Source organism: Rhinoraja longicauda, chromosome 11 (assembly GCF_053455715.1).
Source record: "Rhinoraja longicauda isolate Sanriku21f chromosome 11, sRhiLon1.1, whole genome shotgun sequence".
Lineage (NCBI taxonomy): Eukaryota > Metazoa > Chordata > Chondrichthyes > Rajiformes > Arhynchobatidae > Rhinoraja > Rhinoraja longicauda.
Window position 1 is genome coordinate 51,707,620 of NC_135963.1, and position 14,182 is coordinate 51,721,801.

General features: G+C 44.3%; 1 pseudogene; it reads right to left on the reverse strand.

Moving 5' to 3' along the window:
* Positions 1 to 6: 6 nt before the first annotated feature.
* LOC144597994 (fibronectin type III domain-containing protein 7-like) lies at positions 7 to 13,766 on the reverse strand (annotated as a pseudogene).
* Between the last annotated feature and the right edge of the window lie 416 nt (positions 13,767 to 14,182).

Here is a 14,182-nt window from a genome sequence, read left to right on the forward strand (position 1 = left end):
TGAGCATCAACATTCTGGGGGACACACGGTACTGCAACGAGAACATTCATAAGTATAGACTGAGGATACATCAAAGGCAACACTCCAAATAATGTAGAAAAATATAGATATGATTCTGTATACTTCACACGAATTACCTGTTTTAACTGTCAAAGCAGAGCTTTGTGAGCTTTTACACTCCATGCGGATTGCCTCTACAGTTACGTAGTAGTTCAGTCCACAGTGCACATCAGAGACCTCACATTCAGTGCCTGTTGAATAGCAGGAGGCCCGATGTCCATTGGGTCCTTGCGCTGTTACATGGTATGACTCTGAACCATTGCTGGGATCCCAAAACACTGAGATGGTGTTATTTTCACAGTTGATGTGAGCGACCATGTTCTGTGGGATGCAAGGTTCTGCCGAATGTGAAAGCAAAAAATTGGAATTTTTAACCTCACATTCACAACGGGTCAGGCAGCATCTCGGGAGAGAAGGAATGGGTGACGTTTCGGATTGAGACTCTTCTTCAGACTGAAGAAGTGTCTCGACCGGAAACGTCACCCATTCCTGACTCCCGATGAGTTACTCCAGCATTTTGTGTCTAAAAATTATTGATTATATAAATATTATGGAATGAAAATGACATACGAAAAGTGCCACTTAAGATGGTCAACATCCGACAAGATGGAATAATGATTTTGTATCAAAGATTTATTGCACATTTTAAAATGCTTTACCATGTCAATTTATGCCTATTTGTTTGTGATTCTAGTTTGCTTATCTTCATAGAAGGATAGCCATAATTTCACCTGCTTGAATTTCAAAAGCTGGACTTGGTAAACTGGTGCAATACTCGTCCATTGCTAACACAGTTATGGTGTACATCTGGCCACATGGGAGGCCTCGGATCTCACAGTTTGCTTCGGTTGTATTGCACGAGTATCTGTCTCCTTCCATTCCTTCTGCAATGGCTGTGTAGAACATTGCACCTTCACTCTGCTCCCACCACACTGATGTTGTGTGTGCTGTACAGTTCATGTAAGCACTTACATTCTGGGGACTGCAGGGAGCTGAAGATATGAGACAAACAGGCCAGAGAACGTCACAATTTTAGTTCAGTTGAAGTATATACATGCAAAAAATGTCAGTTCGTCACGCTTTGTTTTTCTCTTTAGTGAGTGGGCTTTTGTGTCGAAGTGTGTGATGTGAAACATTTATGATCTTATCTGGTTATTCTTGTGAACAATCATGGATTGCAAGTAAGTCCCGCTTGGAATGATGATGATTGTATTATAGACAATAGGCAATAGACAATAGACAATAGGTGCAGGAGGAGGCCATTCGGCCCTTCGAGCCAGCACCACCATTCAATGTGATCATGGCTGATCATTCTCAATCAGTACCCCGTTCCTGCCTTCTCCCCATACCCCCTGACTCCACTATCCTTAAGAGCTCTATCTCTTGAATGCATTCAGAGAATTGGCCTCCACTGCCTTATCATATCATATATATATACAGCCGGAAACAGGCCTTTTCGGCCCTCCAAGTCCGTGCCGCCCAGTGATCCCCGCACATTAACACTATCCTACACCTACTAGGGACAATTTTTACATTTACCCAGCCAATTAACCTACATACCTGTACGTCTTTGGAGTGTGGGAGGAAACCGAAGATCTCGGAGAAAACCCACGCAGGTCACGGGGAGAACGTACAAACTCCTTACAGTGCAGCACCCGTAGTCAGGATCGAACCTGAGTCTCCGGCGCTGCATTCGCTGTAAAGCAGCAACTCTACCGCTGCGCTACCGTGCCTTCTGAGGCAGAGAATTCCATATTAATGTTATCAGGCCCATATTAATGTTATCAGGCCCAGTACACTTCATATTTATCTCAAAATGTCACCAGCCACCATGCGGATGGGGCAGGCTTGAAAGCTTATTGGACTTCTCCTGAACCTCTTCATGTGTGTAGTGTAAGTGGTTTTTCAGAAGGACTTTACTAAGATATCGCAGAGACATGTTTGAAACCAAATAGGCAAATATTGAAGAGAAAATGTAGCAAAATGGATAAATTGGTGGTAGGGAGACATAAATCTAATCATTAGTGCACATGTGTAGGAAGGAACTGCAGATACTGGTTTAAACCGAAGATAGACACAAAAAGCTGGAGTAACTCAGCGGGTCAGACAGCATCTCTGGAGAAAAGGAATGGGTGACGTTTCCTCAGACTGAGAGTCATGTTTCCTTTATCGTTGTTACTTTTTTGCATATATTTTATTCATTTGTTTTATCTCTCTACATCACTGTCTATATCTCTCATTTCCCTTGCCCCTGACTCTCAGCCTGAAGATGGGTCTCGACCTGAAACGTCACCCATTCCTTCCCTCCAGAGATGCTGCCTGGCCCGCTGAGCTACCCCAACATATTGTGTCCATCTTCAGTAATGTACTCGTTGTTTGCAATTGTGAAGAGAAGGCAGTGGCTCGCTTTCAGTGTCTATGTGGAGAAGTATTTGATGGTTGGCAAATGCGCTGATAACAGAAACGAGAAATGTTGTCAGATGCAGATTGCAAGACGACATAGAGGTTGAGGGATGTCAAATTTAATTTACAATGCATAAGCACGAGATATTAAATTTCTAGGAGAGAATAATAATTAAGAATACAGCATTAACAGTTTAGTTTAGAGATACCGCGCGGAAACAGGCCCTTCGGCCCACCGAATCTTGCTGCAATTCTTTAATGAGAATATGCAGCGTCAGTCAGTAAAACAACAGTAGGTGTTACCTGTTTGAATTTCAACTGTGGAACTGACAGAATGGTTACACGCGCTATCAGATGCCACAACATACACGTAATATAATTGGCCGCAGAGTAACGTGTGAGTTCTACATGATGATTCGGATGTGCTGCACAGTATGCTGTTCCCATCAATTCCTTCCGCCACAGCACCATACCACAGAGCTCCTTTGCTATGGTCCCACAATATCAGCGCCGTGTTGAGGGCACAGTCAAGTTGCACTTTGACATTCCGTGGGTCACAAGGCACTGAAAATAAAATAAAAAATAAAATAGACGTAAGGCAACATGATATGCCATCAGCAAAACACAAAATGCTGAAGGAACTTAGCAGGTCAGGCAGCATCTTTGGAGGGTAGACACAAAATGAGACTCACTGTGATGGATGTTTCTTTTGTTTGGTGTTAGTTTATGGTTGTATGTGTTATTGCATTTTTATTGATTATTCTTAATGGTCTTATTGTTGAACTGCGGGTAATTTTTTCATTTCACTACACATTTATGTGTATGTGACAAATAAACGACTATTGACTATTGAAATGCTGGAGTAACTCAGACGATTAGGTAGCATCATATATAAGAAAATAACTGCAGATGCTGGTACAAATCGATTTATTCACAAAATGCTGGAGTAACTCAGCAGGTCAGGCAGCATCTCGGGAGAGAAGGAATGGGTGACGTTTCGGGTCGAGACCCTTCTTCAGACTAGGTAGCATCTCTGGATAGAAGGAATGGGTTAGAGCAGGAACCGTTAGGTCTTATTATTTTATTTATTTTACTCTGTTTTCAGAATAACATGCTTTGATTATTGTGAAGGAAAGAACTGCAGACGCTGGTTTAAATCAAAGATAGACACAAAATGCTAGAGTAACTCAGTGGGTCAAGACCCTTCCTCAGATCTTCCTTCTCTCCAGAGACGTTGCCTGTCCCGCTGAGTTACTCCAGCATTTTGTCTCTATCTTCAGTGTAAACCAGAATCTGCAGTTCCTTCCTCCACACAGCATCTTTGGAAGGAATAGACATGCATCATGGGACCCTTCTCCGGACTGATTATAGTAGGGAGGAGAAAGTTGGAAAAGAGAGGTGGGGATGGGACGAAGCCTGGCAAGCTGAACAGTGAGCTGTGGTGAGCAGTGCAGCTGGGAGTGTTCCCGGTGAATGGGGCCAAGCCCTCCAGTAGGCCCCCTGCTCTAACCATTGTAACTTACTCCGCCCACTTGCCTCTCAAAACCCTCTCATTTAGTCTAGTTTAGTTTAGAGATACAGTGTGAAAATAGGCCCTTTGGCCCACCGGGTCCGCACCGACCAACGATCCCCGCACTTTAACATTACCCTACATGCACTAGGGACAATTTTACATTTACACCGAGCCAATTAACCTGAAAAACCTGTAAGCCTTTGGAGTGTGGGAAGATCTCAGAGAAAACCCATGCAGGTCACAGGAAGAACGTACAAACTCCGTACAAACAGCACCCGTGATCAGGATCGAACCCAGGTCTCTGGCGCTGTAAGGCAGTGGCTCTACCACTACGTCACCATGCTGCCTACTTGTGTCCACCTATCACTTGCCACGTTTTTTTCCACCCTCACCTCCTATTTACATGTTTCTCCCCCCTGCTACAATCAGCCTGAAGAAGGGTCCTGGCCCCAAAACATTGCCTGTCCATTCTCTCCACAGACGCTGGCTGACCCACTGAGATCTTCCAGCACTTTTGTGTTTTGCTCAAAATTCTAATATCTGTAGTTCCTTGTGTCTTCTGATCGACCGTAAGAGGCATAAAGTCTTCGAGTCGCACCACATGGAAACAGGACCTTCGGCCCAACTCTTCCATGTGGACTTGCCTATTTAAGCTAGTCCTATTTGACCGTATTTGGTCCATATTTCTCTACAACCTTCCTATCAATGTACCCAAGTGCCTTTTAAATGATGTTATTATATGTACCTGAATCACCTCATCCGGCAGCTCGTTCCATTTATCTACCACCCTGTCAGTTCAAATAACTATCAGCTCTATGAACTTGTCAAACAACCAATAATTAAAACATAACAAGATCAGTCTGAAACATCACCCATTCCTTCTTTCCAAAGATGCTGCCTGTCCCACTGAGTTACTCTAGAATTTTGTGTCTATTTTTGATTTAAACCAGCAGCTGCAGTTCTTTCCTGCACAATAATTAAAGCATGTTATTCTGAAAACAGAGTAAAATAAATAAAATAATAAGACCTAAGGGTTGAAGTGTGTGCATTATTCATTAGCTGTTGGCACTGAATATATAAAAGGATCTTTAGTTATTTACGATTAGCACTCACTAAGCAATTTTATCTATTCTCATTCACTATTTTTCATATTCATTACTGCAGACGTTATGTTGAATTTTACATGATTTTCTAAGTCGTTGATCCAAACGAATTGATGCACAAATTTCCTATGAAGCTCATTTCCTCATGTGAGATCATACGTAGCAGACAAAATGATTACTGGTTCAGCCCCACCATTGGTACACTGGTGTAAGTACATGAAATAATACAGGCTGTGTAGGAAGGAACTGCAGATACTGGTTTAAACCGAAGATAGACACAAAGTGCTGGAGTAACTCAGCGGGTCAGGCAGCACCTCTGGAGAAAAGGAATAGGGTCGAGACCCTTCTTCAGACAGATATTTTCTGCCATGGTGCCATCACCCTTAATATCCAGTTTCTATTTACTATTCTGTCGTTGCAAATTGCTAACTTTACGGCATTGGGCAAGGAGTTCATCAGAAGATACAGTTTCAGGTCCTTTTTTTCTATTACATTTTCATTTGATGTATCTTCTGCTCTTGGCAATCCCTACATTCAAGAATTTGGGAATAGTGTTCCAGTTACTACTAAGTAACTTTTTGAAAATGTCATTATTTTAGAACACCAAACATTGCATGCTCTGCACCAGAGAGAACACCAAGAGAGTAAATTAAGGATGTTGGAAAATACTTGCCTAATTTTGAGATACCAGACCAAAGCTATCAAAAAACAGAGCAGTGGTGGAGTTGACTTGATGGGCTGAATCGCCTAATTCTGCTCCTACCACTTATAAAATCATGACTGTAAATTCAACAAATTAACTTTGAGACCCCTTCAACAAAAGCACAATAAACAGATAACTTGAAACATTTTACTATTCGATGAAGCGTGTGAAATATAGGACTTTCTGTAGGGGTTTCGACCCATACGTGTCCAGAGATGCTATCCCGCTGAGTTACTCCAGCATTTTGTGTCTGAATTTGTGTAAGACTTTGTTTGCTGAAATGTTTTGCAGAAATTAATGATGTCTGGGGTTTCCTGCAGTTGTCATCTGTTGCTAGAATGGGGACTGTATAGTGACCACCTCATTTCAGGTGTGGAATTGGAGTCAACATGGGACTCTCTGTGATCTCCAACAGCCATAGTGTATAACTCGACTTCACTAGAGTCATCCAACGGGGAGAATATTGCAATTGAATCACAATGAGCCTCGGCTGTTAGATTCCTATAAATACATGGCGTTATTTGGAAAATATAAACAGGTATAATTTTTCTTACTATCTGGCAAATATGTACACTATTTCCATGTTAGATGCTATTTAAAGATTAATTGCATTACCAGTTTGTATTTGTACAGAAGTACTTGAAATGCCGTGCCGGCTGTAACTCAGTGTTGTTACGGTTATGTTGTAAGATTGTCCGCAGTGTAAATCCAGCATTTCATAGCGTGTGTCTGTGGTGTTGTCTGAGTGTGTATGCCCATCACTTCCTTCAGCAGTTACATCGTACGAGATCGCCCCATCAGTCCTTCCCCAAGATACCACCACTCTGTTGGAATTACAGTCCACGTTGGCAATGATCTCATCTGGGGCACAAGATGCTGTAGAACACAAAGACTGACATTAAAATCCATGAGGTTCATGCAAAAAGGTCTTGTGGAAAAATGGCTTTCACCAATGTTTTCTATGAATCTAAATAACCCTCAGTTCAGTTTGTTGTCACGTGTACCGAGGTACAGTGAAAAGCCTGTGTTGCATGCTATCCAGTCAGCAGAAAGACAGTACATGATTACAATCGAGCCATCAGTGTACACTGTGCAAGTGTTCCCAACCTGGGTTAAATTTATCCCCGGGGGTATATTTCCCCTACCCAGGGGGTAAATTTGAACAAAATAATAATGTTAAAAACAGTATTTTAAAATTTCCCCTTTGTCGGTTGCTTTATTATGGTAGAAGTGTAAACTCAAATTACTGAACAAAACAGGGTGGGGGTTAAATTTACTTTCCAAAAGTTGCCAGGGGTAAACGGGACGAAAAAGTTTGGGAACCCCTGATTGTACAGTATATCTACGGTATATTACAGTTTTTTATAGTACAGTACAAGGGAATAACCTTTAGTGCAAGCAAAGTCCGATCAAGGAAAGTCCGAGGGTCACCAAAGAGGTACCTTGATAAATCTGTCACCTTTATCTTCCTAATGGTGCCGAGTCGAACAAGTTATTGTGCAATTACTTAACCAAACGACAACAATGGACTCTGGGACATCATGGTCTGAACCCAGTGTATATCCACCTCCAAGTGCTTTTTACATGAACAATTCAGCAAATAGTAGCACATTGATTCTGTTACGAGATGAAATGTTTCTCAGCTCGTACTAATGATAAGAGACATGCCTTCGAATCACAACATGGCACACAGGAATGCAAATGAATCAATTAAAAGATCTAGAATTAATAAGCTGCCATTATGAGGTGTTATTAGAGATATTTATAATTAGGGTAAATCTCCGTCTAGTTCTCTAACACTTTTTCAGGAGGGAAATCTGTTTTCTTTATGCAGTCAGGCCTGTATTTGACATCAAGCCACGAGTAAGGCAGACCATCTTGGAGTGTGAATTGGTTCAGGGGACTCGGATATTACGGCCATTACAGAAACATCGCTGAGAGAAGGGCAGGGGCGGCACGGTGGCGCAGCGGTAGAGTTGCTGCCCTACAGCGCTTGCAGCGCCGGAGACCCAGGTTTGATCCCGACTACGGGTGCTGTCTGTACGAAGGTTGTACGTTCTCCCCATGACCGCGTTTCTCTGAGATCCGTTTCCCCCCACACTCCAAAGATGTACAGGTTTGTAGGTTAATTGGCTTGGTAAATGTAAAAATTGTCCCTAATGTGTGTAAGAATGTGTTAATATGCGGGGATCGCTGGCCGGCGCGGACCCGGTGGGCCGAAGGGTCTGTTTCTGCGCTGTGTCCCTAAACGAAATTAAACTAAACTGGAAGTTCAAAGTTCCAGGATACAAAAACTGCAGACTTCACAGTAATAGATGTCATTGAAGGCAAGAGAGAATGGGGGAGTGGTGGGGGGAGGGGGGTGAGGTGGAGTGGTTGATATCTTTTTCATGAGGAGACTATAACCAGAATGCTTACAGAGGATATTCTTGGAGGGTCATCCAGTGAGGCTATACGGGCAGAACGGGAAGGAAATGACCATTTTGATGGAATTGTAGTTATAAGCCCCCAAATAGTCAGTGGGAATTGGAGAAGTGAATGTGCAGGGAGGTTGCAGACAACTGTAAAAATTGTAGGGTAATTTTACCGTGAGAATTTGAGTTTTGATTGAATTGTTTGAAAGTTGTTTGAAAGCTGTGGGACACCGCCGCACTGTCCACTCCACCGCTTCCTCCCGTCCACCGCCACACCGTCCAATCCACCGCTCCCCTTTACACCACCACCACACTGTCCACTCCACCACTCCCCTTTCCACCGCTGCCGTCTACTCCACCGCTCCCCTTTCCACCGCCACACTGTCCACTCCACCGCTCTCCTTTACACCGCCACTCGTTCCACTCCCCTTTCCACCATCGCACTGTCCACTCCACTGCTCCCCTTTCCACCACCGCTCGGTCCACTCCATCGCTCCCCTTTCCACCACCGCTCGGTTCACTCCACCGCTCCCCTTTCCACCGCCCTTCCCCAGGATCGCCGCCATCTTCCGCCCCGTGGTGCTGTCCTGGCGAGTCAGCTGGCAATTGCTCACCACTCTCTCCCTCCTCCTCGCTCGCCCTCACAGCATCACAAGCAGAGGGGAAGAGAGTGCGCCCGGGGATCGCTTTTATTTCTATGACACGGACGGGGAGCCAATGCCATCTTTCCGTTGCTGAATGCCCGTTTCTCACTTTTATCAAACCGTCAGATCAAGGCAATACCCGCTCACCCCGCCTCTCCAAAGTTGCTGGTTCCCAACCTACCAGATGCAAATGGCAGTAGCAAACTGCACGGAAAATCGCTTACGTAAGCAGGGGGTTACGTAAATCGCGCTTTGTGTAAGTCAGGGAGTGCCTCCACACCAAACGTGGCCCAACCAAAGCTGCAACATGACTTCCCAACTCACACTCATTCTCCCAACCGATGACAGCCGATACACATTACCCTTACTGGTGATCTTATTAATGAATGATGAACATAAAATGCTGAAACGCGTTATGACGTACTAAGGAGGTCAAAAATGATTTGAGTATAGGAGCAGGGAGGTTCTGCTGCAGTTGTACAGGGCCTTGGTGAGACCGCATCTGGAGTATTGTGTACAGTTTTGGTCTCCTAATCTGAGGAAAGACATTCTAGCCTTAGAGGGAGTACTGAAAAGGTTCACCAGATTGATCCCAGGGATGGCAGGACTTTCATATGAAGAAAGACTGGATAGACTAGGCTTATACTCGCTGGAATTTAGAAGACTGAGGGGGGATCTTATAGGAACATATAAAATTCTTAAGGGGTTGGAGAGGCTAGATGCGGGAAGATTGTTCCCGATGTTGGGGAAGTCCAGAACCAGGGGTCACAGCTTAAGGATAAGGGGGAAGTCTTTAAGGACCGAGATGAGAAAACATTTCTTCACACAGAGAGTGGTGAGTCTGTGGAATTCTCTGCCACAGAAGGTAGTTGAGGCCAGTTCATTGGCTATATTTAAGAGGGAGTTAGATGTGGCCCTTGTGGCTAAAGGGATCAGGGGGTATGGAGAGAAGGCAGGTACAGGTTACTGAGCTGGATGATCAGCCATGATCATATTGAATGGCGGTGCAGGCTCGAAAGGCCGAATGACCTACTCCTGCACCTATTTTCTATGTTTTCTATGTTATGTTACATAAAGCGAAACCCTCTTTCTTTATTACCTGTATGAATTTCGTAACTGGAGCCTTGGAGACTGCTGCAGGTTTCCCCAAATGCGAGCACGGAGATGCTGTACGTTTGGCTGCAGTGGAGATCTGGGATTAGACAGTTTGTGTCGGATGTGGTACAAGTGGCCGTGTGTCCATCGCTGCCCTCCGCTGTTGCAGTGTACCACACTGTGAGATTACTCAGCTCCCACGTTACAAACGCAGTGAGGGCAGTACAATCAGCTTGTACGTTCTGAGGGGGACAAGGGGCTTTTGGAGAGGAAGATAAGTGCATCATTTGTTATCGATAACATTGCAGTTTCCATGGTTTCCTTCAATGTGAAAATCAGAACATAGCCAAACATAAAAGAGACCACAAGAAACATTGCTCCAATCAGAGACACTAGAATTAACAGCGACCATAATTTCTGATTTTGTTTTAAAAATTCAAGCAAGATAGTGTCACAGCAAGATTGGCACGGTGTCAGGGGTTATGGGGAGAAGCAGGAGAATGGGGTTAGGAGGGAGAGATAGATCAGACATGATTGAATGGCAGAGTAGACTTGATGGGCCAAATGGCCTAATTCTGCTCTTATCACTTATGACCTTAAGAAGTGGAAAGAAGGAGGAAACATCTCTCTGCAAATAGAAATTTATAGTGACTATTAAAAGATGTCAGAAATAGCATGGAAACTTAGAAATCAGTGCATTCAGACTCTTTGCTAAATGAGATCAACATGAAGGCTAACACATGGATTAAAAACTTCCAAATTACAACTGTGGCTTTCCTTGATTACAAATCTCAGAAAAGGAAGCAATACAGCGTTAGCATCACATTTCTCACACCTCACAAACATCTTAGGAATTATACCTGTTTCAGTTTCAAAAACGGAGGTGTTTACACTCTGACAGTAATCGTCCACCGCTGCTACAGTTATTGAGTACGTTTGACTGCAGTGCAGGTCCATGAAATCACAGCTCGTCCCCGTTGTGTTACACAGCGAAATGTGTCCATCTTGTCCTTCCGCTGTTGTAATGTACCACATCGCCCCATCACTCTCCACCCAGGCCACTGATGTACTCTTGGTGTCACAGTTCAGACTGGTGGAGATGTCCTCAGGTGCACAAGGTGCTAGAAAGTACAGAAACAACAAAATAACTGTGACCAGGCAGGAATGTCGACACTCCAAATCTTTCGATACAGCAGACAGCATAATTCATTTTGCTGACTGTGAGAATGCTAAACGTATTTTTGTACTTTCTATCAACAAATGACACTCTGTAAAATACCTGACCAGTGGGAGAAAGCCTCTTTTCTGAACAGGAACTTTCACTTGTGAAAATAAATGGCTTGGTGTTTTTCAAGGAGGGAGCTTGTTTTTAATCAAAATCACCTCTGGAAACAATCTAATTTATTAAGAGTTTGATGGACTTTCTGTACATTAGTAAAAGTCCAATAATCTGGCACATTGAAGGGCGGCACGGTAGCGCAGCGGTAGAGTTGCTGCTTTACAGTGAATGCAGCGCCGGAGACTCAGGTTCGATCCTGACTACAGGTGCTGCACTGTAAGGAGTTTGTACGTTCTCCCCGTGACCTGCGTGGGTTTTCTCCGAGATCTTCAGTTTCCTCCCACACTCCAAAGACGTACAGGTATGTAGGTTAATTGGCTGGGTAAATGTAAAAATTGTCCCTAGTGGGTGTAGGATAGTGTTAATGTGCGGGGATCGCTGGGTGGCACGGACTTGGTGGGCCGAAAAGGCCTGTTTCCGGCTGTACATATATGATGATGATGATGATGAAGACTGGTGGAGTCACAGTTCAGACTGGTGGAGATGTCCTCGGGTGCACAAGGTGCTGCAAATTACGAAGCACAAACTAACTGGGACCAAGTAAGTAATTAGAAATAAGGATCATTCGATGGAAGTCCTGTTGCATTGTCAATCTGGGACTGTTTACACTGTAGCGTGGGAAGCTGGGGAGTGACCTGGAAGAAGTTTATCAAATCAGGAGTAGGAAGAATCTGCAGATGCTGGTTTCCTCCGAAGATAGACACAAAATGCTGGAGTAACTCAGCGGGACAGGCAGCGTCTCTGGGGAGAAGGAATGGGTGACGATCCTCCTTCAGTGATGGATATGAGGTGGATAGATAAGCTGATTCTTTTCCTCAGGGCAGGTGAGGCTAAAACGAGAAGGAATAGATTGAGAATGAGAGGGGAAAAGATAAAAAGGGACCTGAGGGGCAACGTTTTCCACACAGCGGGTGGTGCAATTATGGATGGAGCTGCCAGGGGAAGAAGTAGAGGTCGGTACAATTACGCCATTTAAAAGACATAGGACAGATACGTGGATGGAAACGGTTTGGAGTGATATGAGTCACGCACCAGCAAGTGAGACTGATTTGGTTGGTTGACTTGGGCATGAATGAGTTGGGCCCTAGAGCCTGTTAAATAAACATAAAGATAGGAAGACATACCAGTGCAGAATTGAAACTGAGGTGGCTGTGAGTTGTCACACACATCATCCTGTGCTGTCAGAGTTAGGTTATACATTTGTCCACAGTGTAGGTTGGTTATCTGACACTCTCCATTGGCCGTCTCACAGGACATTGTATGCCCATTGCTTCCTTCTGCTGTGGCGGAGTAAGACACCGCACCTTTCGTGCGGCTCCACAACACTGAGGCATCGTTTGTGTCACAGTCCAGCTGGACATCGAGATTCTGTGGGATGCACGAAGCTGAAAAAAAGCAAAGAGATGAAGAACAATTGTGGGAAAAAAAACTGCAGATGCTGGTTTAAATCGAAGATAGACACAAAGTGCTGCAGTAACTCAGCGGGACAGGCAGCGTCTCTGGGGAGAAGGAATGGGTGACGTTTCGGGTTGAGACCCTTCTTCAGACTGAAGAAGGGTCTCGACCCGAAACGTCACCCATTCCTTCTCTCCCGAGGTGCTGCCTGTCCCGCTGAGTTACTCCAGCATTTTGTGTCTACCTTCGAAGAACAGTTGTACCTGAGTGCAGGACAGGCTTGATCAGCAAATAGTCTTTCCATGAACTTTATATATACATTTCTATCTTTGGGGAAAACTATTGGAGTGGTTTGTTTCATTGAAATCTTTTAGCAAATGTATTTTCAGTTGAAGAATATTTTAGCCAGTGCAGAATTCAGTAATGATATGACTGATGGAGAAATTAATGATTCAGGAAACACCTCTGCATTTACCTGTTCTCACTGTGATGGAAGGACTTTCAGTGCTGTCACAGGTATCGTCAATCGCATAAACTGAGAGGGTGTAGGTCTCTCCGCAGTGCACGTCGGTGATATCACACAGTGTATCGTTGGCACTGCATTTCTGCACGTTGCTGCCTTCTGCAGTAGCCACGTATGATATCGCACCTTCACTGAACCCCCAGGAGACCGACATATGTCCAGCATCACAGTCCATGTGAGCATCAACATTCTGGGGGACACACGGTACTGCAACGAGAAATGTTAATAAACTGCTGGAGAAATACTGGTCCACGTAACCGTGAGATGCAAAAAAGATAGAATTCTAACGTAACGTGTGCAGAAATTAATAGTCTATATAATTCATAGGATTACCTGCTTTAACTGTCAAAGCAGAGCTTTGTGCGCTGTTACACTCCATGCGGATTGCCTCTACAGTTATGTAGTAGTTCAGTCCACAGTGCACATCAGAGACCTCACATTCAGTGCCTGTTGTATTGCAGAAGGCGCAGTGTCCATTAATTGCTTTTGCAACCACGTTGTATATCTCTGTGCCATTGCTGGGATCCCAAAACACTGAGAAGGTGTTATTTTCACAGTTGATGTGAGCAACCATATTCTGTGGGATACAAGGTACTGTAGAAAGGAATAGTCATAGTTTTAAAGTTAAATTCTTAAACGATTGTCACTTTAATCCTGCATATTTGTGCCTAAATCTTACAAGGAGCTCGCAGTCTCAGGTTGAGACTGGTCGGGAGCTCCAAGCCGCACAACATTCGACAAGCCTCGACCCGGGGTAGATTGACCGGCGCGGGGGAGCTAAAATTTCCCCCCCGATGAAGGAGCTTGATCGCCCCGACGAGGAAGGCACGCTGCCGGCTATGGGAGTCAAGATCGTCCCGTCAACGGAAGGTTAGAGGCCCCCGACCGCTGGAGGACAAAGAAGGGAGAGATTGAACTTTATTTCGCCTTCCATCACAGTGAGGAATGTGGAGGAGTCACTATGGTGGATGTTCATGTTAAAGTGTATTT